At 39.5% G+C, this 27,909-nt stretch overlaps 2 long non-coding RNA genes across 2 annotated transcripts; both read left to right on the top strand.

Moving 5' to 3' along the window:
• Positions 1–199: 199 nt before the first annotated feature.
• Positions 200–25,643, top strand: LOC124265008. The gene is made up of 2 exons (XR_006895313.1): positions 200–349; positions 25,260–25,643. It is a non-coding gene; the product is annotated as an uncharacterized LOC124265008 (long non-coding RNA).
• On the top strand, positions 10,935–23,449 carry LOC124265007. Its single transcript, XR_006895312.1, has 5 exons — positions 10,935–11,467; positions 19,591–19,798; positions 21,459–21,557; positions 22,530–22,670; positions 23,377–23,449. It is a non-coding gene; the product is annotated as an uncharacterized LOC124265007 (long non-coding RNA).
• Positions 25,644–27,909: the final 2,266 nt, after the last annotated feature.

Genomic DNA, 27,909 nt, shown 5'->3' with positions numbered 1-27,909 from the left:
CATACATACATACATACATACATACATACATACATACATACATACATACATACATACATACATACAATCATACAATCATACATACATACATACATGATACATACATACATACATCTGATACATACATACATACACATACATACGATGAGACATACATACATAAATCTGACTGTAACAGAATGATGTGTAACAGATGATTTGAGGACAGACATGTACCGTCATGAATGACATTGACAGTTATGACTTTAGTCTGAAAAGTGCCTCGATGATATTAGGAACTCTGACCAGCAGCCTAGTACCCATGTCTATGTAATGTTACAGTATCATTATCTAGTTGCTGGGTGGATATGTGACCTGCTATGCAAAAAGTCCTCTCGCATGTGCACAATTCATTAGACTTTACACATTGTTCTATAGTTTCGATTACCAAGGCAGATAAATCCTCGGGTAATTTGGAGAAGCAAGTGACACCTTTTGGAGTCCTGAATCACATGGTTTGTTCAATAGCAGCTTATTGTTGACGTTCCTGTTAAGGCGTATGTGCCATGACAAGCAACCATATAATGAATAAATTATTGTTTTCCTGCTTATAATATCTGATACTTTATCGGTTTATGAATCAGTCGCAAATGTTTTACCGAACGCAAAGTATGAACTTGATGTGACTGGCTTGTCATTGGAAATACTATTTTGACGTTTTACTTTGATTCTTCTTGTGTTTAAGGGTATGTAAATCCGTAAATGTCTTCTGCTGAATGTTTTGTTGTGAGCTGTATATGTTTGTATTTTATTCATTAGCACGGTTGTGCAGTTTGTTTACCACAGGACTATTCATTAGATATGCCCGGCTATACAAGACAATATATAAAATACATAGCGCCCTATATGATTCAGAAACTATCACACTCTAAGGCACTGACATGTTTATACATTTTCACAATGTATTCAGTAATTAGTTTTAGAACAAAACGTGAGTGGAAACCTGGACAAGTAACCTTAGGCACCAAATAACAAAGTGACCAATCACGACAAATCGGGTCATGTATTACTCATGTGCATTTCAACGAATGAACGGATTCGTGAGTTATTACAAGATGAGTCTTATTTTTTAAGATTTAAGCCTGTACAAATGTATATAATTTTATTTTTAAAGTCACATTTACAAAGTTTACTATGCCATCTGGCCAACAGGATATGGACGTGGGGAAAGTTTTAAACAAACGGAACGTCACCATATATGCATTAGATACAATTGAACTAACACGGAAAATGACAGAACTTTCCTGTTTGATATGTTCGAACTGTCAGATAACAGGTCAAACTTGATCAGAGGTTTCCTCATCTTTGATATTGTCTATATAGGGGACTTACATTATACACAAACTGCATTAACTGACAGTGTTATACGCTGTATTGCAGAATACTGTCAATTTTACTAATTCGTCAGAACGTTTCTGAATTGTGAAAACTCTGGTTTAAGGTTCATTTGGGCATATTTACAACAAAGCGGTACGATCAAATTAGAATATCTAAATATGGTGCCCATGAATAACTTCACACAATGTTACATAGAGTTTCACATGTTATGTCAAAAGTCGTTGTTTGTGCAGTGTGGCTTTATTAAGCGTATTTGCCTGTGCTTCATTTTACATTATTATTTGTCGTTTTTTGGACAACCGGGCCTACTGCTTGGAACCTTATACTTATGTCCAGCAGTGATGTATACACAAGCCCCAGTTTCTCTTTATAGCTGTACACCTTTACGCGGATTTTGTTCCATTATGTTTCACAATTAAATACTCCATACAATTGTGTGCGTTTGTTCATTGCCTACAATACCTTAGTTGAAATTGAGGGATTGACTGAGAAATCGAAATTCCAGCTTCAGTACCGAGTAGGACCCTGTGCTGAAGGTTTTTAACTCACTCGTCCAATCATGAGTAAATGCCGGTGTTGCAAGAACACACCATGGCCGACATCAACAACTTTGGGAGACTTTGTCTGTGACATACAACCGCCCAAATATGAATATGTATGCACCAAGTTATTGTCTAAGGAACACGTCTTTCATAAGAACACTGTAATAAAATGAATACACGGCATGTAATGATGAACACTGGTATAGGAAGGTGTAAAGCATTTGTGTCAGCTACATCAGCCATACAATGCCAGTTTGCATTATCACGGTGCCAAGCACAGAACTGAGTCTCACTGGAGACTTTGGTAATGTCGCTAGCCGGTATCCCCGGATCGTGAAGGTATTTATACTGTAAATGGTCTCGCCATGTTTCGCACGGGCACTTTTAAGTATTTTTGTTATATTGTGTTGTATTTTGGCTAATGGCCTGAACAGATCATTGCTATTAAGACAATGGATAGTTTTGTCCTACTACCCACCTTTCCAGATTAGATACAACATGTCAGTAAAACAGGAAATGATTGACATATCCCTCTGATCTGAATACAAATGAGAATTTCTGAAATTAAAAGAAAAGGAGAAACAGTTGAAATACAAGTAAGAGACGACTGATGATGGCTCCGGAGGAAAGCATGGACTTTCTTTGAGTTTAAGTTTCAGAAACATAAAATTACAAACGTGAATTCATCATACATCTGAAAATCAAGTCTTTATCAGCGCACCCACTACTGATCAGCTTAATTAGCCATAACCTCCCACTAACCTGTCAAAGGTGGACTGTTACATGTACAGTGCCAGGTTGTTGAAACTAAGAAGTGAACCGGGAATGAGTAAAAGAAGTAGAAGTGCAAACAACGCACAAGAAGGAAATGCGCTGAAATACGGAAGCGTAGTAGGGCCAAGGTGAAACTGTTTTTTTAGTCTCATTATCTCCTACGTAGGAGATAATAAGTCCTACGTAGGACTTAGTATGTCCTACGTAGGACTTATTACTTAGTATCTCCTACGTAGGCCTTAGTATCTCCTACGTAGGACTTAGTACTATTATCTCCTACGTAGTACTTAGTATCTCCTATGTAGGACTTAGTATCTCCTACGTAGGACTTATAGTATCTCCTACGTAGGACTTAATATCTCCTACATAGGACTTATTACTTAGTATCTCATCCGTAAGTCTTAGTATCTCCTACGTAGGACTTAGTATCTCTTTACGTAGGACTTAGTACTTAATATCCCCTACTTAGTACTTAGTATCTCCTACGTAGGGCATAATATCTCCTACGTAGGACTTAGTATCTCCTACGTAGTGCTTAATATCTCCTACGTAGGACCTACTATCTCCTATGTAGTACTTAGTAATTCCTACTTAGTACTTAATATCTCCTACGTAGGACTTAGTATCTCCCACGTCGTACTTAACATCTCCTGTAGGAGATATATGTTAATATACATTAACCTGAAATGGTCGACTTAAATACCCCGACATGCAAACAATCTCTTATTTCACTGTTTCAGTCACTGTTAGAGTCTACAATCATATGTTTCATTCACTATTAGAGTCTACAGTTATGTGTTTTATTTACCATTAGAGTCTACTATCATGCATGTGTTTCATTTACTATCAGAGTCTACTGTTTCCTTCACTATCAGTGTCATGTGTTCAACTAATTGTTCCACATTACTGCCTTGTGTTGGACCGACTGTTGTACTTTACTGCCTTGCTTTCAGTTTGCTTTACTATTACACGTTGCAGTTAGTTCACTGTTATATGTTGCACTTTGTTACACTTTACTATTATGCGTTGGATAGTTCAGAGGTCGTTGCACATGAGTCATAATCTGCGTGCACAGACTTGTCTTAGAATATCGGTGGCAATCTATGCGTACTCATTCCCTTATACTTATACAAATAACTATAATGGCAATCTTTTTCCTTTTTGAATTTCGTATTGTTGTATTTGAACGCCGCACTCAACACTTTTCCACCCCAGTCAAGTCAACTTGTTAAGTCAACGCAAACGAGCGTTGTAACCGATCCAACCTAGCCCCATCTGAAGGCAAGCAACAACTTGCGGAGGACGTGTATCATATCAGAATCTTACCCCCCACACCCACCCACCACAACTCCCACCTCTCTCTCTCTCTCTGTCTGTCTGTCTCTCTCTCTCTGTGTGAATAGATGCATGTATGTTAGATCAAACATAACCATACCCAAACTCCATAACTGCAATTAGATCAAGGTCCACGTCACCCTAACGTAATACACACACACACACACACACACACACACACACACACACACACACACACACACACACACACACACACACACACACACACACACAATAACACTGTATAGTAACACTGCGTTAGTGTCATGAATATTCACTGACTTGCATATCTACTATCTAACGTCCTGCATAACCAAACATTTCTCAACTTAATAACCATGCTTCATAAATCCGAACCTTAAAAAGGAGATATTAAGGACTGCGTAGGAGATACTAAGTCCTACGTAGGAGATACTAAGTCCTACGTAGGAGATACTAAGTCCTACGTAGAAGGAGATATTAAGTCCTACGAAGGAGATACTAAGTCCTGCGTAGGAGATACTAAGTCCTACGTTGGAGATACTAAGACCTACGTAGGAGATACTAAGTCCTACGTAGGAGATAGTAAGTCCTACGTAGGAACTAGTGACACCAAAAACATTTTTCACCGTGGCCCTACTACGCTTCCGTACTGAAACGACCATTCTATCAACATAAATTAACTAAGTTCACAAAACGCAGTAAAATACAAGAGCAATGATTATAGCAATAAATCAATTATGGCACCCAATATATGAATGATAATGAATGATAATTGATTTGTATAGCGCTTGGTTTCCAGATTGGACATGACTGCTCAACGGCGCTTGTTGAAGTGAGCGGAAAAAAGATATGTCTTCAGACGAGTTATAAAAGAGTCTTTTGTTTGACAATTTCTGATTTCCAGTGGTAGGGTATTCCACAGGTTTGGAGCTGCAAAAATAAGACTTCGCCCATCTTTGTGTTAGTTTTAGGAACATGAAGTAGTTTATCATCGGCTGATCTTAAAGCTCTTGTGGGTTGGTAGTGATGTAACATGTCCTTAATATAGGTTGGGGAGTTTTCATCATTAAGTGCTGAATATGTGATAGAAAGAGTCTTGAAAGTGATGCAGTGCTCTACGGGTAGCCAATGGAGTGATTTCAGGACAGGGGTGATATGGTCAGTTCTCTTGGTACCAGTCAGCATCCTCGCAGCACTGTTTTGCACTTGTTGCAGTAGTTTGATGTTAGTGGCAGTAGTCCGATTGAGGAGGGCATTTGCATAGTCAAAACGTGATGTGACACAGGCTTGGATAACTGTCCTCAGACTGTCATTGTCAAGGTATTTCTTGATCTTGCTGATCTTAAATAGCTGGAAGAAGGCAGATCTGCATGTTGACTTGACGTGGTGTTTCATCGTCATGTTTCTGTCAAACTTGACTCCCAGATTTCGCACGTCATTGCTTGGCTTGATATGACTGCAACTAATCTCAAGAGTTACATCTGGGATTTTCCAGAGCTAATAGTCATGAATTCTGTTTTGGAGTGCATTTGCTGTCATCCACTGTTGAATACCGGTATCACTGATACAATGTTCAAGCTGTAACTTGGAAGCAACTACTTGGGTAGGTTTTGTTCCTATATACAACTGGTTGTCGTCTGCGTATCCATGGAAATTGACATTGTGCTGTCGGATGATATTTCCTATAGGCAGTATGTAAATGTTAAAAAGGAGAGGACCAAAGACAGAGCTTTGTGGGACACCACAGCGCAGCTCACATTCTTGTGATCTGGATCCATCAATTTGAACTTGAAGGTATATGTGTCAGTATATACCCAAGAAAAAGTCCGGAAATGTCTATACTGTTCCCAGCCTAACTAGAGATGCCCATAAGATTGGTGCAGGTCTAAATATAGCACACCACTGCCCCTCACTGACTCTACAGGTACAATGTATAACAACTGAATCGATATCGTTGTTGCACTACAAATAACACTTCCTCATTACGGAACGAGAGACTTGTTATATAATTGACAACATCTCAGAACAGCTTTGATACCTCCCGTGGAGTAAGACAAGTCACGTACTTTTTATACTTTTTATTAATGAATTTGCCACTGAACAGTATATGTCTTGTAACAGTGGAGTGTTCGTTACCCAGGATATACAAGATCTGCTGCTACTAATGTTTGCCGATGACATCGTTCTTTTTTGCCACTAGTGTTATTTGTCTTCAACGACAACTAAGTCTCCTGGAGACATTCTGTTTAAATTGGGGACTGGAGTTGAATTTAAGAAAGTCAAATATCATCGTTTTTCGAAATGGTGGAATTCTGGCGGAATCGGATAAATTGTTCTTCGGTAATCAGCCTATGGAGGTTGTAACTTACTATAAATATCTTGGACAAAGGCGTGTGAAACTCTTGCACAACAAGCAAACAAAGCCTGTCTTTCAGTGTTTAGAACCTTGAAGAAAAACCAGGAAATTACATACTCTGCGGCACGGATTATTTTTGATAGGAAGATATCATCAATACTACTCTACGGAGCTGAAATTTGGGGACACAAATATTCAGATTCAATTGAAAGGATTCAAATGACGTATTTTAAAAGATTTCTCAAAATTGGAAAATTTGCTTCTAACAGGGTATCCCCGGTGAACTTGGACGTTATCCAATGTATGTTTTCAGCCGGATCAAAGCAATTAAGTTTTGGTTTAAACTGTTACACATGAATCAACAACGTTATCCCATACAGTGTTATAAGATGCTTAAAACTTTGACGATATGGGCAAAATTAATTGGGTGTCAAGTGTGAGATCTATTTTATTCAAAAACGGATTTTCACATGTATGGTTAAACCAAGGTGTTGGCGATGTGCAGCTATTCATCCTAACTTTCGAACAACGCATCAAAGATATAGCCTACCAGACTTGGCATAATGATATTTGCAGCTCAACGTTTCTCAGCCACTATTCACAATTTAAATATGACCTTCACTTGAAACCGTACACCACTGAATTGAAAAACAAATACTTAATACGTGCGTACTGCAAATTTCGAATTTTCCATAACAATCTGAAGATAAACAAATTTAGATGTAAAAAAGATATCCCCATAACAGGATATCTGTGCACTGTATGTAATGCATTAGAAGTTGAAGACGAGAATCATGTCTTTTTTTAATGTAAATATTACGAATTTTGGCGAGAAAAATATTTGGTACAACTTCGAAAAGTGTATAAAGGTCCACTAACTTTAGAATCTATTTTCAAATCAAGAAACAGCCAGGTAATTTATTTCACTTCTTTATTTCTGCATAATGTATTCCAAACTAGAGCTGGATCCCTTTGACCATTGTACATCGATTTATACAACTGTATAACTGTATTACAGGCCACTAGGCCGATATTACGCAAATAAACTGTCTGTCATTTACAGGTCATTGACTCCCTCCCTCTGCAAACCGTCTGCGTTCTGCTGTTTATTTTGTTGACAGTCACATAGACATATTCTATCATACAAATGCATAAAATCGGTGATTTACAATGTGATTAGGTTGTCTGACAAAACATCCACTTGCACAGTTTGAGATCGATTGGGTCATTGGATGAAGAGATACTTACAAAAAACCGGGTCCACATGCATTTCATGCCAAACTATAGCTATAGTTTGTTCACAGAAATAATAATCTAGTGATTGTACGAGCGCATCATAAATGAAGCCATGGGACCTTCAAATGAATATTAATATTTTTAAAATACTGTACGTATTGCTTTCATCTACACTGGTGATACTGCACTCCTTTCAAATCGTAGCCTGGAGTGAGTATGAACCGATGACAACAAAACCACGTGAATATCCTATCAAGGAATTAATGACCAGAAATATTAATAGTTTATACTTTATGTCAGAACGACACTACACTTCAGCGTGTCCTTCACACGTTATGTTAAAAAGAAATTATACCATGGAAGTTTTCCGTTAGTAAGTTTCTGAATGAATTTTCTTTTTTGAACGAACGAAAGAGTGTGTTAAAATGGTCAAAGAAACGCAGCCGAGCATTTGATGTTCGAATTGCACGAAACTTCAAGAAACAAGAAACATACGCAATGCAGTCTTAAGAAGTGCAGACGTAAGGCAACACCTATATTCATCGTTCTGGACAAAGGTTGACATGCCACACCTCAGGGAAAATGACAGATGGAGGAGAGCTGTAGGCTTCAGTCTGGTACCTAGCAGCGTTACGTTGCTCGTCTATTCAAGGTATATAGAAACACAACTTGGCACTTTTGGTGACGTTTTCAGCAAAACGGTCAAGTTATAGTCGTAGGGGCCGCCCATCAGTGGCGACCTCACGTCAAGACCGAAAGATTCCAACCACTCACATCCGACGCAGGCCCCAGCCAGCAACCTTTACAGGTTGTGCCATACCTGACAACAGAGATGTATCTGCGAGAACAGTTCTACGACGTCTAAGGGCCTACGGCATAAGTGCAGGACGTCCAGTGTGACTTCCAATCCTGACGCAATAACATCGTCCTCAAGTGGAGCAGAGAAAACTTCTTTCACTGATGGGTCGCTTCACCTTCACCACCGCATTGATGGCGGACGTCTCCAGGCGCGAACGCTACATCTGGACGTGTGGTCTGGGTGGGGATAAGTTGAGAGATGGGGTTGGGTAATAGCTGCAGCAGGGACGTCAATTTACTTCAAAAGTTTGTGGACTTACGTACCATCTCAGGAGGACAATAATTTTACAGTACTTTAACCTCCTTTGAGGATACAGCCACTAACAATCTGAGTTACTAATTTAAACTTCCAATCCTAAAATATTTATCTATTTACTAGATCTCAATAAAAAGCTTTAAATGGACATTTATATATATTTCTAAACGTCTGAGTAAAACGTACTCGTTCAATGCTCGTTCTATTGAACTGATACTAAACATCACCAGTTCAAAAGGTTATGAAAGGACTCATAAAGCCAAGACGCTGTACATGTACAATGTATACAGCCTATCCTTATAGAATCAAATAAGAACGTGTATCCTGTTGTCATAATAACCATACATCCAAGGCAAGACGCCAAAGATACTGATCTAAACATTGCCATAGCGATAATGACGTTTCATTATAGGCTAACTGGGGTATTTCAATATTTCAATATTTGGAATTCAATATATTTGTGCAGCGAAGTGCAACACAGAAAGAAACCGGGAAATATGTCGCAGGCAGCTCCATTAGGAAACATCCCCCGGAAGGAGCTACAAATGTCAGTTCAATCTGAAACCCCAAATGACAGTATTACAAATGATACCAACACTTATTCGAATCTAATTCGGCATCATCTACGGAAGAATACAGCAACGAGATAGTGAGGGAAATGACAATGGCGGGAGACTGACATATGCAAACACTGCTGGCAGTGAAGATCTGGAATGTAGTGCTAGCGCTGATACTGAAGGCTGACCATCCTGATTAACAGCAGTGATGATGGGGAAGATAGCTACAGTAACACTGGTAGAGGCTGAGCGTTACATTTCAACAGAACTGTTAAGGAAGACGCGTAGCTTGGCGATGACAGAAGATAACTTACTCTGAACACTTACAAGTTTATCAACAAATTTTGAGCCTAAAATACTTCTGATATGTTCATGATAAAAATAACTGTATGATATTGAAGAATGCTTTATATCATTCACATAAACGTAATATTGACATGCACATATTTTCTGGTCACGTCATGTACCCCTATTAAAACGGCAGAAATGAATAAGTGTGAGTACAGAGCAGTCATAGAGCTTTTGGTCCTCGTGGGCTAGCCGGCGAAGCACATTGAAGCACACTGAAGAGTGATTGACAGCAGTACTCGTACCCCATGGGACTCAGTACTCGTACACATTCTTATTATGTACAATATGCTTCAGGATATGTACTATGTAATATATACATGATTTCCTAGTCATTAAGTGAGAACCTGAAAAGAAACGTATAATTAACCTTTATTGTATACCGGCATATCAGAGACAACAGCCTTGCTCCAAGGCAGCACTGAATGCTGAGCCCATGGATGTATAGTAGTAATTCTATCCTTCGAAGAGGCAAGTCTAGATAAGCAGACAGTAGCATATGGACCCCAGTCTGTTGTTTATTAATTTTTAGAAATTGTCATTTAAAGTATTAATTGTGAACTTAGAGACTGGTGCAAGTCTACAGAAACAACAAGCAATATTTGCTATTGTACAAGTAAAGAATTAAATGTTCCTATAACAACAGAAGTTGCAGATATTTATCTTGAGCTCCTAACGACAGTACATGCGTAGTTCGTGTCCATAGACTGGTTATTTTGTCTAACCACAGGTCTGTGTCAAAACCATTAAACAGTTACAGTCGAGATGAGAGGGTAATTTGGTTAGTTGGAGTCCAATATATTTCTCGTACAATCAAGTAAGGTATTCAACTGTGCACAGCGAATTGCGGGACCTTAGATGGCTGGGTGACCGTGAACTTTTAATCACCACAATAAATACATACTAACAAATTATCAGAACATTTACAAAAGCATATAAGACCGTGGACCCCTAAAATAATAATGATAATAATAATATATACTTTTCATCATCATCAACTTTGTTGTAACATTACCATATACACCCACATTTCATTGCAAAAAAATGTAGGTTGTGTTTGTGAGGCTGGGTATACTGAAAACACGTTCACATGAGCAGCGGGACAAAATATGTCCCGCCCTACAAAGCCTTTGGTGTGGAACATCTAATAATTCAGGCTACCCTTTCACCACGTAAACCATTGTCATTCAGCCAGTATGATCAATCAATAATCATCAGGCTTTCACACAATGTTATCGGGTATAGCTTTACTGTTCAGGAAAATGTTTTTATTCTTCCTCTTCTCTCGACCTGTGAGATAGGCTTGGCTGCACCATAGCAATGAATAATTCACCCGGGCACCATGTGTGAGAGAGGTTAAATTACAGTGTCTTTTCACGGGGATATTTAATGTATGATACTTATGTATGTCATAATAGTTATTTTATGGTCGTGATCTCATAACCATGCATCATGTGTTAACCATTTTATAGATATTTTTCAGTGGAGGTTGGATTATGTTGTGTTAGTGTTCGACATGTGTTTACTCTAACATAGGGATTTCCACCGAAACACAGTGTACCTTCTCAAATCATACAATGTGTGTTATCTGTGTAATATATCTGGGACGTTACTTTAGGCATTTCATTACACGGCCTTAGAAGAATGGACACAAACTGACACCAGGAAGGAAGACGATGTCACTACCATCGCATGACTTTTTTCAGCTATTTGTGGAAATGTCTGAGAGTACCACGCAACATTCATTCTGAAGCTTCTCGGACCTGAAGCACCAAAATGGAGTTTGTCCTTGTGTTTAGGGGAGTATTATTCCTGTGTTTTGTGCATTTGATTTTGTCTTTAAATGGTACGTATACTCATAAACTAATATGTCGTGTTATTGCAAGATGATTAATAATATGAAAAATGGTAGTAGGAGATTTATAAGATCCTCAGAGCCACAATTATGCGATATATGCATGACGTCATAGGTCATCAATGATTAAATACAAAGAGCTAATTAGTTGCAATTAAGCAATTAGTTGTGTGGTCGTTAATTAAGTCAAAACGACACATAGTATCGATTTCCATATATGGGTCGGCGATGTAGAGTTGACTCATGCTTAATGGAATGTGCATGTGTTTCAAATTCTGTGGACTGCAGAGATGGGAGGTATGACTTCCACATGTGTAAACATAAGGCCGTGTGGCTGCAATCCCCCCAGTTACTCTCTATAAGACGTCCCATGTTATTTCCACGTGTGCTATGGGTAAATCCCGCCTCTATGCGTTATAACAAAATGAGGTCCTGTGTGGCTCAGTTCTGGGTCAACACGTTGCGTTTAATGAGTTAAGCCTTCATACATTTGTACAAAACATTTCTGTCATCGCATAATGCGAAGTACATTTAATATTTACATTATAAATTGAATTTTTAAACTGTCTGATAACACTAAGGAAGTAATCTTTCCCTCATAACATGTAAACATATGGAAATGATAGAACCTAGCTCTGTGTTTGTTTATGGCGGGAGAGGAGATACATGCCTCATTTAGAGGTAGAAACACAATAATCATTGACCCCAGAGCCTTCAATCCCTGTCTCATCTTAAAAACAAACAAACAAACAAAACCCGAACTTCATCTGTTATTTCACTGTTGTAAATTAAACATTATTGTTAGGAGTCTTGGGAGGGGGGTCACGGTGACCTGACCGAGAAGGTGGGATGACTTCATTTCTTGAGCCCCGTTCATTTCTTGGGGGTGGGGATGGTGTGTGTGTGTGTGTGTGTGTGTGTGTGTGTGTGTGTGTGTGTGTGTGTGTGTGTGTGTGTGTGTGTGTGTGTGTGTGTGTGTGTGTGTGTGTGTGTGTGTGTGTGTGTGTGTGTGTGTGTGTGTGTGTGTGTGTGTGTGAGATAAGTTAGTAGTTTTATGGGCATGACGTGTATTCATTGTAGATGGAGAAAGATAGATTGGGTTTATCAATTAACCATATTGCGTCAGAATTATTGTTTTGGTAAGAATAGGTCCCACTTTGTTTTAGCAACTGTATGATACTAAATCACTAGCAGCTACCACCCGTCACCCCTTTTTTTCTGACAAGTTCATTGTTTGACATGCATTAGGCGTTAATGATTGTAGATATTACAATTTGGCTAGGTAGATTGGCGTTTATTCATTGTATATGGAGATAGAGAGATTGGATTTACCAATTAATTGTATTGCGTCAGAATTATTTTCATTAGAATATGTCCGACTTTGTGTTAGCAAGTGTATGCTACTCAAACACTAGCAACTACTACCTGTCACCCCTTTTCTGTTCATAGTTTCACATACGTTATAGGTGTAATGGTTGTAGATATTACAATTGCTACAATGACAGTTGTAGATCTTTTTTAATAAACCTGGTGGATAATTATTTTCATATGAAATCCAAAGATAAACAGTACATTGTGTTAAAATATCATTAGAATATGTCATATTATATGTGTACATATGTCAGCCTATGTGTTGTGAATGTATGATGTAAAAAAAACCACTAGCAAATTGTTGTGTTCGATTTGTAGAAGCATAACAATAATTGTTTTCGAGAAGGATATTCATGATGTGGAGAACACCATTGAAATCTGTGATAGTCGACTATCGGATTCGGGGATCGGGTGGTCAGGCTCGCTGGTTTGGTTGACACATGTCATCAGTTCCCATGTGCGCAGATCCCAATTGTGCTCATGCTATTGATCATTGGATTGCCTGGTCCAGACTCGATTATTTACAGACCGCTGCCATATGGCTGGAATATTCCTTAGTGAGGTGTAATACTAAACTAACTCGCTCACCATTGAGATCTGAATTGAGAAAAAAAATACCAACAAAACAAAACAAAAATTGTGATAGACCTTCTTTCATTAGCAACATAAGGTCACAAGGTTACAAGTGTAAGACTTGGGTAATGTCAGTTATTGACAAACAAAAAATAGGAATCTTAACGGTTCAATGATGTTAAAAGTTTAATGTGTTTCATCTTGACATGACACTCGGATATATCAGCGATAGGATGGAGAAGGACATCTTTACGTGACATTTATGGTACAGAAAGAGATCTGCGCCCTGGAGATCTCAACTTGGCTGGTCTCCTGATGCATAGGACCATCTGTTTCTTTGATGACGAGCAGTTGGTGTCATTTAGAGAAATCTGTTTTGACTTTGTGAGAGGTCGTGTTTTTAATATATGAATAAGTCCACATCTCCTCCTTCCTTTACATTGGTTCAGAGATTGATTCTTCCGTGTCATTCTTATGATTAACAAAATATCGACTGAAGGGTTGGAACACCAGCCATGGTTTGTATATTCCCTCGCCATGTTTTTTTCTTTCTCACTCTCATCATCATCATCATCATCAGCAGCAGCAGCAGCGGCAGCAGCATCTTCATCACTACCATCGTCGGCAGGTATGATAGATTCAGTGTCGCTTTCAGCTTCGGGCATATCTATACGAGTTAGAATGTCCTTCATGATGGTTTTCATGAAACGGGTTATCTTGTGTTTGATGATAGATTGATCAGTGCCAGGAACCATATCGTTCAGGCTGTCTCGAATGGCCTGAAATAGAGGTGCCCGTTTAAAGTATTGGGTGAACTCTATGACACTGTCAGCCAATTCATGTTCCCACATCTGTTTAATTTTTTGGTACATCTATTCATGTGTACGACCACCTTGTTTTCTGTACTTTTTCCTCTTAAGTTTCATCAGGTCACGTTTGTTGTTGTACACACGATTCCAGATGCGTTGTAAACCCACATTTTGCCAGTCCTTGCTTGATGGCTTCCCACAACGACGATGTTTGAAAGCAAGACCTCCACCTTTCAGTTCCTCATCATCACTGCTGTCGTCAGTCTCGTATCTAAGACGTTTCCTCTTGAATTTCAAACTGTCGTTTGCTGGACACCATGATCTGATATGTCGTTGTAGATCATGCATATTGTCTATCAACACACCACAGTCAGTACACGCAGTGGCCATGGTGAGAGGTCCTGTGTCGTCACTTGAGATGGATACTGTTTCGACGTCACAGCTAAGAGACTGTTTTTTGGAAGTGTGATCAGCACCTGTCTGAACATCTAATGCTGCCGATAGATCTTTTATCTGTTGTTGTTGCCGTAAACCACTCTGGCCAGATTTATTGTAGCTGGTTGTCAAGATAGGAGGAGCAGTCTATTCCTTCTCACTCATGGAGGAGGAGGAAATATTCTTCATAGGAGGAGGAGGAGGAGGAGGAGAGGAGGAGGGGTAGGAGGAGGAGGCGGCGGCGGAGGAGGAGGAGGAGGAGGACACGGATAACACCGTACACAATACAGGACATAAGTTTCGAGTTGATCCATGCATCTGCTTCTGATGTTTCTGTAGATTATCTTTTCGTGTAAACCTCTTGCCACAGTCTGGACAAGTGGTAGTAACCTCCATGGTGGTTAAACACAAGTGTGGCATTACAGGGTCTGAAGCATTCTTTTATTCCCTTCAGACATGTGTCGCTTCAAGGTCGATTGGGTTCGTTTCACAATGTTTGTTGACTTAGACTTGAAAATGGCTGTAGGGCCAAATATATCCTGTGAAGCTCTCATCATGTTGAAAGATGACGTCTTAACCATCAGCAGGCAAGAGTGAAAATGCAAGTCAGTCGGCACTACAGTGAAATTTTATTCTACTTTCTTACGGTCATGCAACACATTTACAAATGACAAGAAAAGGTATTTTATACACTTATACAAGTTTTTATTTCGGTTCAATCGATGTGTTACAATCTATGTATGATTCATTTATGTAATGAACAGGGTATACACAACACTGAAAACAGATACTAATATTTTGTCTTAGAGATACAAGGTAGACATGAATCAGTGCAATATCTGAAGTAGTTACAAATAACTGCGGAAACATATTCATCATTGAACACATGATCATTCATATCAAATTGCTGTACAATATAATTCATTCGTAAATTTGCTTTGAATGTACATAAAACATAATACAATGTAAACAACCCACAGGTATTTGAATTGGAAGATTGTAATTGTTCTGTGTTGCGAGTGTAGGAGCTGTTATTCTCGTACTTCATGAAGTGATCATATATCCTATCAACGGGCTGCTCCGCCAAACTGTCAAGAAATTCTGCTTGGTTCATTTTGAAATACATGGCAATCCAGTGACGACCTTCGTGTGAACTGTTCTCCGTGTTGACAATCAGTCCAATGCCTTTAGCATGCATGCTTGGCGTGAGCATACTGTAAACGTACTTATTTTCGCGTGGTGCAATTTTTTTGCGGAATTGACAGTTTAGACTACATCGCGCCGTCAATTATTCTCGCAATCAGTAATTGCCGGAACTGCCAGCTGTCTTTTTGGCCGCCACTAATAGCGGTGAAAACAAACAGAGTGGCTAAACCTGTCAGGCGGCGTTTATTGCTTACTCACAGGAAATCCCTATCTGTGCGATATACTAGTACACAGTAATCCGTTTACTCACGGAAGTATTAAGTGCTTAGGAAGTGTGATATCGTGATGCAAGTACTAGTATATAAAGAGATGAAAAACACATCAGTCTTATGTTCCGAATTCTGACGATCTGACGATGGCATTGCGAATGTGGTTAAAGAAAGCGCCTACCCCCAAGACACCTGGACTTCCAGATCCAAATGACTGTAAAGATGACACTGAGGTCGAAGTTGTAATCGATGCAAATGCTGCAGTAGATCTACTCCAGGAAGATATGGCGATAAGTGACACGTCACGTGACCCATCATTCCGTAAAAGGAAACGTGGGGAATACCGTAATTATGATGCAGAATTACGGGTGAAAATTGCTGTGTATGCTATTGAACATGGTGTTATGAACGCAGCCCATAAGTACTCTTGTCACACTCACAAATAAAAAGAAGTTGTTATCCATAAAGTTTGTTCTATGTTGAAAGAATTTGGTGGACATGTTGAGTTGACTGACTCCTGGGCTAGATCGCTTCTAAGACGGATGGAGTTTGTTAAACGCAAGGGAACTAAAGGTGTGAAGAAGCTGCCGTCTGATTTTGCCGTCATCAAGACAGAGTTCCTGAATCTAGTACAGAGTGTCATCGACCAGAATGTCATCCCCGATCAAACCATCTGTCACTACGATTGGTCGAAATAGAACATGTGACCAATTTCCATGGCGGCCACAACACACATTGCTGTTTTCGCTAATTCGGCGATGGGATTTGGCTCATTATTTAATTATGTTTTGGGAAATCCATTACAGCAACCGTTAAGTATGATTCTTTATGCTACTATCAGTCGTCATTTTAAGATTCCCGTAGATTTCTGTCTTCAAACCTGATGTGTTATGGTAACAATTCAGGGCCGAGCGTGGCTAGACTGAATGAATGACAGGTTTATTTGCGCTGTATAAATTTTCGTGCTAAAATGTTTTGCGCGAAAAAGTGCGAAAATACAACCTGCGCGAAATATAATACGTTTACAGTAGGTAAAGTGTCTTTAGCAAAAACACCTAGGACACGAGATCGTAAACTCGGGTCGCATCGTATGGCACACCAAAGCTGTGAAGCTTTCATTATCATCTGGCGATTACTTGACAAACACGTTGCGGGGTTGGTCGATTTCGATGAGGGAATTTCAAGACAACGCAACTCAGCATGCTGGTGAGCGCCGATTTGAATTCCAGTTCGAGCCTCACGCTTCCGGATTTCACCAAGTTCAGGTATTCCGACTCTGCCCACATTGTGTCGATGTCGAAGACAAACAAGGCATTCCCCAGGAGAAATTCGCTTCTGGTGATGGCATTGCCCTTGTCTTCCTTCCACAGTCCCATGCCGTCGAGCATGTTGACGTAAGAGACGACATCGTCCGCTTCGGCAGGTTGACCCGGCACACTGACTCCGTCGATGTACAGCGTTATCTTTTTAAGCATGGATGACTTGAAATTATAGGGATTGCCAGTGTAGCTGCCTTTCAGACTCGAAATTTCCGCCAGTCCCACGACGTATCGGTTGGCGACTGGATTACTAACGTTGTCTATGGCATGCGTCTGCTGAGTGGTCGGGATGCTGGTCACCTTGACTTCGCTTTTGGTGTATGGGTAGAGAGCGTTCGACTTTTCGAACAGCGTGTTGTGAGCCAAGATCAAGGTGGGGTTGACTTTGACCTTGCACACCTGCAGATAAGCGTCCAAGAGTTGAACTTTGAATTCGTGCTCAGTCACGCTGCTCATCAAACAAAATTTGGGTTTCGATCTGAACATTTTCAAAGTCAGGTCCACGTCGTTGGGGAGAAGTCCATTCATGTCGAAGATGTCCTCGTACACGGGCCCTGACTTGGTGAGTTCTTTGCTTTGTGCTATGAAAGTGCCACATAATGACATTCCTGTATTGATAGATCCGGTGACGTTACTGCTTTCCAGATCCAAGTCGCTCTCGGCATAATCTTTGGCAAACAGCTGCGTGGCCAACTGAGTGTTTTTCGCTTGTGCGCCATATCCCAGCAGGACATTCATCATGCCCTTGTAGGCATAATGGTTGTTGGTACTAGACATTAACTGATTTTGGAGGTAGACCGTGACCTGGGAGAATAGCGACTGCATAAACAAGTTCACCGGGGCCACATTCTCTTCCTCGACCAAGGCCGTGCCATCGGTCTGCGTTACTTTGACTTTGATGTGCAAACGGGTGCGTCTCAGATCGGTGTAGTCAGGGCCTGAGTTGTTCACTTGAAACGACGGGGCAGCATCGTTGATTTGGCTTAAAGGTCGCTTACTTGGGTTGTCAGTCCAGATTTGAAGAGGTCATCATACGATGATGTCATATTGGCCACACAAGATATACTCATGAATACTTATTGAAAGGTGAGGATCCTCCGTTTTGTATCCCTTGTGATGAAAGAATCACGGTCAAGCATGTCCTGCTTGTCTGTATTGACTTTTCCATTACAAGGGATAAGTATTTCAATGTCAAAACAGTTAAGGATCATTTTAATGTTAATAATCATTTAATAATTGAATTTTTAAAGGAAATAGAATTACTAGATAAATTTTGATAAATGGTGTGTAAATAGATAAATATTGTATTATTGGTAGTTTAAATAAATAACTGCGATTGTTAGTGGCTGTACCTTCAAAGGGGGTTGAAGTATTATAAAGTTATTGTCCTCCTGAGAGGGTACATAAGTCCCAAAGCATTCAATGTAAATTTAAATCTATTGTTATTTTTGATCTTAGAATATATGTTTTTTTAATTTGTGGCTTGAATATCAAACATTGCTAATAGCTTGGAGATGGTGTAAATCCAGCTTGGGTCCATGCAGGAAGCAAAAGTACTGTAAGTCCCCATGGTCCCTAGTATGGTGATCTACCTTCAGTTGTTGGCAATCTACAGCCCGGTTTTATATTGTATTGTCAACTATAGTTAAACTGTGTTAGATTTAATTACTAGTTTTAAATTATTCTCTGTGATAATCTAGTTATTTTACTGTCCTTCGTAGACAGGCTTTTATAATTTACTATTACTTACTATGTGTACCAATTAATTATTCTCGTCACGATATGGCTGAAATATTGCCGATGTGACGATAAATTTTAGCTCACTCACTCAAGGGGCGGTGGGATAGCCTAGTGGTTAAAGCGTTGGCTCGTCACGCCGAAGACCCGGGTTCGAATCCCCACATGGGTACAATGTGTGAAGCCCATTTCTGGTGTCCCCCGCCGTGATGTTGCTGGAATATTGCTAAAAGCGGCGTAAAACCAAACTCAGTCAGTCAGTCAGTCACTCACTCAAGTGATCCTTTAATATTTTTTAGTTTTCATCACCAGCTTTGAATAGTACTGTGGAAGGAAATCTGAGGAACCTTAAATGTTCCGTACTATTCAGATGTATTGGCTACATGGTTCAACATATGCTTTGTCATTTGAAACTGGAACATCAGTACAAATATGAAGCATTGTTTCATCCCTAGGTTCAAGTCCAGTGTCGTTCAGCAGAGAAATGATTACGACATTGGCGACTTCATCCTTATCGGATCCTATGTCTGAAGGAGCTTCGCCTCAACATGACGTAACCAGTCAAAGGATGTCGGTAACCCAATCAGTAATGCCAACAAGCACCCTCTCTACTGACACGAACACTGTCAACTGTGTCAACAAGCTCCCTCTTAACTACCATGAGTAGGTACCCTTGTTAAAAAGTTCTATTCATAACCAGTTTGAGATAATATATTTGATAAAACTTGTTGAAATGCAGTTATAGGAGGCGTGGCCACGTGAACAGGGCTTCTGACCTCGGATCAGAAGGTTCGTGGTTCTAATCACGTGACATGACTCGGAAGATACGTGCTCGCCGAACCATGATTTAATTCTAATTAAGAGCGTACCTACCATCATATGCCAAATTCCACCTGCTTCCTGTCTTAAGTCATAAACTGACTTCGCTCCAAAAGGACACATGCTATGTTATAACTACTGAAACGCCACTTACTCACACACTAGCGATGTTTGTTAATGACTGAAAATAAAGGAAACCCTCCATACTGTCCTGATTCTGTAAATCAACCATGAAGATGCACGACTTGCATTCGCAATTTTATTATGTAGGGCTGCGCAATATAACCGGTTTACCGGTATTTACCGGTTCAGACATGAAATCGATACGTATTGCGATACGCTGCTCAAAACCCGGTATACCTGTGTGGTCGACCGCAATTTCGGTATGTTTTCACTGCAGACCAACATCAATGCATTAAATTAGGTTAAATAATGTATCGACAACTTTTCATGCACGGTGTACTGGTACATTTGATGTGTTTGAAATGTCCGCGAAAAGATAATACATGAATAACGGAAAGTTGCCACACACTACGTCAATGCAGCGATGCTCTCTTGCACAAATTACGTCTAGTCCAAATACTTTGGACACACCGACTACAGAAACAACATCAGGTTCACCTTCTGCAGCTATTGGTTGGTGCATACTAGCGTCGTATGACCCTGGTCATCTGTCTTCACTTTAATACAGATATGATTAGTTACCAGTGTTTGTGTATTTGTAGCGTTTTTCTGCATGGCCACTGTAACTACAAGTGACACGTCGAAATACCTTTCAAAACATTGTTTGGATGTAATAAAATCACTCGTCTGAAAATGTGGGTGAGTGGGCTCAGTTTTACACTGCTTTTAGCAATTTTATAGCAATATCACGGCGGGGGACACCAGAAATGGGCTTCACACATGGTACCCATGTGGGGACTATTGCTAAAAGCGGCGTAAAACCATACTCACTCACTCTTTGTACCATGTTTAGACAAGTAACTGCAATTCAATTGTATTTTATATAAATGAGTGAGTGTTAAAGTTTAAAGTCACATCAGCAGTATTAAAAATTATATCGACGTTGGATATGTAATCGCACACGCCATTTCAAACTACAATACATCACATCCGGGTTGTACATGTTAATCGCCAGAAATAAGAGGTTGATCACCATACCATGACCATGCAATGCAGCTCTTAAATACAATGTAGTTTGCCATAGCTTAGTGCTGACGTTCATGTTCTAAACTTAGCGCCCATATTTTCCCATCATATATAGTGGTCAAAGATACAGTGAAATGTACTCCCAGCGACAAGTGCGGTTAGTTACGACTGTGGCCTAAAATTGAATTTCCGATTAGCCAACAAGGGTGAGCTCCCTTCTGGAACCGCCGATAATCCTGTTTCCCCTCAATTGACCTTTCAGTAACTATCTCCTTGCCACCAGTTGTTAAAGAATACCTTCAAGTTAGAGATCAACGCGTAACATTGTTAAGGATTTTTTTTTTTTTTCTCAAAGGACACACCAGTGATATGTCAAGTGTGCAATCATCTCAAACTGCAGCGTCCTTTACGACCGTGACATCAACGAGTGGACCTACTACTCACTCGACTGGGAGTAAACAAGGTTTGATTCTTTTTTCAGTCAAACAAAAGCCCGAACGTACAACGCTCACGATACCTACCATGAACATTGTAAACCAAAAGTCACTGTGTTCTTTAATCATTTGAAAAACATGATCGAATGGTATTCGATTCCCGAAAATTTGCTGCGTATTAATACGTACAAACATCGCTCACACCATGGTATTGTTACGTCGTCAGCTTTGAAGACGTCATTCAAATGATATTGTGACGTAAAGTCTGAATGACGTCACAAATGAGCAGTTCGAGATGCTATCATGGGAGACAGCCGAAACGGTCGGCTGATGAAATTTCACTGCTGTACCCGTACTCGATGTCAATGAGTGCACACACAAAAACGCGTGCGGACCTATTGGTTTACTTTTGTGTTTACTTTTAAACATGTTTACAATGTCGATAAACATCGGGAATATGTTGGCCAATTTCGGTTCCAAACGAGTTCCCGTTAAATAATAACACCCGAAGTTGAAGCACAACACATATGTTTATCATTTGAAACCTCCGACTGACGCCGTCGGTTCCAAACGAGTTCCCGTGCTTCAAATACTCAATAACACCCGGAAATTGGCCAACACATGATGTTTATCTCCTAATGGGAATGCTTGTTACGTTTAGAAGATTTGCAGATGATTTTATATTATTATGAAGGTTATTTGTATTTCCAACTGCAACTGGATATCCCTCAGTTCACCTCAGACTCGTTTTAATGTATCCACCTCTGCTGCTACATTAAATAACTATCACTGACTTCATTGCTGTTATCACTGCTGTGTTTAATACTCCAATTGCAACTGTTACGCTATTGTACAGCCGTTGTATATACTATTCAGTAATTTGTATTGAGTTAGTGTACAGTTGTTAATTGCATGTAGAGTTCACAGTTAACGTATTGTTTAAACCTGCAAATCATCGCGTGACATTGTTAATAGTTCTGCTTTATTCACAGAACACACCAGTGAAACGTAAAGTGTGCAATCTTCTCACGATACAGCGTCCTTTACGACCACTAAATCTACGCCTGGACTAACCACTCAGTCGTCAGGGAGTAATCGAACACAGCGGCCCACGAAAGCAATTTTAACAACAAGTAAGTATACACAATTATACTTCACGGTGTATATACGTTTCACTCTTCTATCGGCTGTAAATACATAACGTCGCCTTAGGGTGATATAGGTTATCTAAAGTCAATACAAACTACACAATAAAAGTATTTTAACACCACATGTATAGTTTGTGTTTATTTGCACGTTTGTGCGTCTCGTCAGCCTGAAAAAAGACCAGAATAAAATAGACCTCATTGATTTGAACATATTGATTTGAAAATATTCAAGTCATGAATGGAATGACCAATTTGAAGGCCGCTCCCATATACAAATACATGAAGAAGTAAATACAGAAACAGATGGCACAATGATGATACAATTCTTATTTATCAGCAATCTAGATGGGAATGATGCATTAATATCGATTCGTTTGCTTGGCAGTCAATATCAAAACATGTATGAAATATCAACTCGATCTACCCCAATATACCTAATTAGATATTTGTACAACCCACGACTAGTGAGTGATAGCGGGCATGAGAGCGAGGGAGAGTTTGAGTGTTTGGTTTTGCGCCATGCTGTATTCAGAATATAAATTGTCATTACTTTCCCCGTCCCAGTGAGTTCACTACAACTGGATTAATGTTTTCAATGGACATGTGAGACAAAGGGACAAAGAGACAAAAGTTTGACTGTGTTATTTAACTATGGAATAATGTGTAAGGTTAACTGATGCTCCACTTACAGGATGGGTGGTTTCACTTGCGGTGCCGTGTGCAGTGAGTTGTGTTGTTTTTGCAATCATCACAATTCTTTGCAGGTAAATACGTTTACATAGTAACGACTAATTAAAATGTTAAAACAAACATTCATTTTTAACACATGTTATAATTGGGATTACACTTTCACAGTACAGTACAGATTCTCGTACATTTGTTGGGTAGAGTCCTATCCGGGATTCGAACCTACGCCCTCAGAGTCAGGCACCTACACTACCGCGGTGTACTAGATTCTGTACTGTAATGAGAAACTGTAATCCCAAATATAACATATGTTACATTTGACCACTTTCTAAAAGGCATTGTGTATTCATATAATCTATTTCGGTTGAAATACTTGTTTTCAAAGAACAAGCTTTGATGTAAATGAGTCTCGTTCAGTAGGTAAAAGAAATGTGAAATATTTATAATAGATAATATTCTTATTGTAATTATCACACACATTCATGCGGCTGAAAAAGGGCATAATTACAATAGCTTTTTACAGCTAATCGTTTGTAGAAATAGATATTAGTGATCTCTTAACAATTGTTATATCAACAATGGTCCTTGAGAATGTTCTGTACCAACTGAAAACATCTAAAATTCAACAGTTACTGAACACTTGCAGGGTGACAACACTTACACTTTTCGGCTGTTAGAAAATCTGTGTATTTAAAACGATTCACTGGTGTAATATCATCTTTTAAACATTTCAACGATCACTCCATATCAGGTCAATAGATATAGACAGTTCACTGATCAATTAGATCATAATTTGGTTATATATTACATACATACATGTACATGACACAACAGTAACATGCAAATTATTTGTTTTGTTATAGATATAGACAAAAGAGACAGACCCGGTCCCAAGGTATTTCCACTGACAGACCCCTGGAACTGGCTACCTCGGGGTCAGCTGAACCAAGTAACCTTTACTTTGTAAAGGCTTTGTCCTCGTCCCAGCCTTCATAAATCTAAACAATGACGAAGAACCAGATGCAGAAGCATCATCCAAGCTGACCGACACCAGACCAGAGCACGAACGGTACTCGAAAGTATTACCAAGGCATTTGAGATTCAACCAAAACAACAAGGCACGTATTTCTGGGAATCGTGCCGAAATGGTTGATAACTTTTTATACAGCACATCAAAACTTGAACTCATTGATGAAAGAGCTGACGATGCCATTCTGGAAAACATGGATACTTGTCTCATTGATGATGGAAACATTGGGGCTGGTGTTTGTTACATGACAGAAAACGAGATCTATTGCGGGGGGCCTGCTACAACTGACACCTCCGCTGAAACGAGCTCAGAAAGCGGAGATATGCCCAAAGAAATATGTTTCATGGTTGACAATGACATCTACAGTGGAGGAGAGCCTGATACTGTTAATGTAATGATCTAGATGGGGTATGAGAGAAGTGGGTGAAGGAGTATGGCTTCATGCAAGCTTTTACATACATACATACATACATACATACATACATACATACATACATACATACATACATACATACATACATACATACATACATACATACATACATACATACATACATACATACATACATACATACATACATACATACATACATACATACATACATACATACATACATACATACACATACATACATACATACATACATACATACATACATACATACATACATACATACATACATACATACATACATACATACATACATACAATCATACATACATACATACAATCATACATACATACATACATACATACATACATACATGCATACATATACATACATACATACATAAATCTGATTGTTAGTACTCGAGACGATGAGACATACTGTAACAGAATGATGTGATGATTTGAGGACAGACATGTACCGTCATGAATGACATTGACAGTTATGACTTTAGTCTGAAAAGTGCTTCGATGATATTAGGAACTCTGACCAGCAGCCTAGTACCCATATCTATGTAATGTTACAGTATCATTATCTAGTTGCTTGGTGGATATGTGACCTGCTATGCAAAAGGTTCTCTCGCATGTGAAAAAATTCATTAATCTTTACACATTGTTCTATAGTTTCGATTACCAAGGCAGATAAATCCTCGGGTAATTTGGAGAAGCAAGTGACACCTTTTGGAGTCCTGAATCACATGGTTTGTTCAATAGCAGCTTATTGTTGACGTTCCTGTTAAGGCGTATGTGCCATGACAAGCAACCATATAATGAATAAATTATTGTTTTCCTGCTTATAATATCTGATACTTTATCGGTTTATGAATCAGTCGCAAATGTTTTACCGAACGCAAAGTATGAACTTGATGTTACTGGCTTGTCATTGGAAATACTATTTTGACGTTTTACCCTGATGTTTCTTGTGTTTATGTATTGTAACACTTCCGGGTATGTAAATGTCTTCTGCTGAATGTTTTGTTGTGAGCTGTATATGTTTGTATTTTATTCATTAGCACCGTTGTGCAGTTTGTTTACCACAGGACAGGACTATTCATTACATATGTCCGGCTATACAAGATAATAGATACAATACATAGCGCCCTATATGGTTCAGAAACTATCATACTCTAAGGCACTGACATGTATATACATTTCACACTGTATTCAGTAATTAGTTTTAGAACAAAACGTGAGTGAAAACCTGAACAAGTAACCGACTGTAGGCACCAAATAACAAAGTGACCGATCACGACAAATCGGGTCATATATTATTCATGTGCATTTCAACGAATGAACGGATTCATGAGTAATTACAAGATGGTTCTTATTTGTTAAGATTTAAGCCTGTACAAATGTATATATTTTTTCATTTTTTAAAGTGACAATTACAAAGTTTGCTATGCCATCTGGATATGGACGTGGGGAAAGTTTTAAACAAACGGGACGTCATCATATATGCATTAGATACAATTGTTCTAACACGGAAAATGACAGAACTTTCCTGTTTGATATGTTCGCAGTGTCAGATAACAGGTCACACTTGATCAGAGGTTTCCTCCTCTTTGTTATTGTCTATGAAAGGAAATTACATTATACACAAACTGCATTAACTGACAGTGTTATACGCTGTATTGCAGAATACTGTCAATTTTACTAATTCGTCAGAACGTTTCTGAATTGTGAAAACTCTGGTTTAAGGTTCGTTTGGGCATATTTACAACAAAGCGGTACGATCAAATTAGAATATCTAACTATGTTGCCCATGAATACCTTCACACAATGTTACATAGAATTTCACATGTAATGTCAAAAGTCGTTGTTTGTGCAGTGTGGCTTTATTAAGTGTATTTGCCTGTGCTTCATTTTAGATTATTATTTGTCGTTTTTTGGACAACCGGGCCTGCTGCTTGGAACCTTATACTTATGTCCAGCAGTGATGTATACACAAGCCCCAATTTCTCTTTATAGCTGTACACCTTTACGCGGAGTTTGTTCCATTATGTTTCACAATTAAATACTCCATACAATTGTGTGCGTTTGTTCATTGCCTACAATACCTTAGTTGAAATTGAGGGATTGACTGAGAAATCGAAATTCCACCTTCAGTACCGAGAAGGACCCTGTGCTGAAGGTTTTTTAACTCACTCGTCCAATCATAAGTAAATGCCTGTGTTGCAAGAACACACCATGCCCTATATCACGGGCCAGAAACGGTGGGTGTTGTTGTTTAAACGTCGCGTGGACGACGACTATACACAATCCATTGACATGTTGCACACCGACGTGAAGCTGGTTCCCAGGGCCAACTGGTGGTATCATCAGAAGTGACCTGTCTTTAACGGGTTCGAAGCCGGGGCGCTTTTAAGCCCGATTTGACCCGATTTACGGCAGTATTTCACGCTGCAGATGCTTGTTATGTTTCGTACATCGACCACAGGGTTTTGTTGTTACTATGGATCGAAAGCCCCGTGTCTTAGCTTTCACGTCATGTGCGACACGTGCGGGTGTCGTCACGTTTTCCCACCCTTAAAGCCCCCCGAAGCTAAGCCCCGTGCGTGTGACGGGAGCCAAAACAGCTCAGATTTCATATCAAAAGGGGGTTTGATCTGTGCGTCCCGTTTGCACTGATTGTCTCACACACGGATCCCCTTTTGCTACTGCTGTATATAAACACAATGGGCCGAAACGACAATTATAGAGTTTTGGAATTACGATAAAATGATGATCTACCGGACAGGGCATGGGCGTTTAAACGTACCTACACATACACTTACGAATGGAAAGCCAGAACTGGGCATTGGCTTTGACGTCAAGTGGACGCCATCCTTGCCTAACAGTGCAGGTCCCATCCTCATGTGCTGGCTGTGGTCCCAAAAGGTGGCATCCAGACGGCGTCGCAACATCCTCTTCCAGCGCCGATTCGTCTCCTCCACCTTCCGCTTGTAGGCAGAGACCGTCATGTTCCTTGGTTTTACCCTCGGGAACAGACTTCCTATCACTGCTCTGGAGCCCGGCCGTTTCCACCGAAGGTAGTCCAGAAGATCCAGCAAGTCCTCAAC

The sequence above is a fragment of the Haliotis rubra genome, unplaced genomic scaffold (genome assembly GCF_003918875.1).
Source record: "Haliotis rubra isolate DU_JTF1 unplaced genomic scaffold, ASM391887v1 Scf956, whole genome shotgun sequence".
NCBI classification, from domain to species: domain Eukaryota; kingdom Metazoa; phylum Mollusca; class Gastropoda; order Lepetellida; family Haliotidae; genus Haliotis; species Haliotis rubra.
This window is presented reverse-complemented; position numbering and strand designations above follow the sequence as displayed.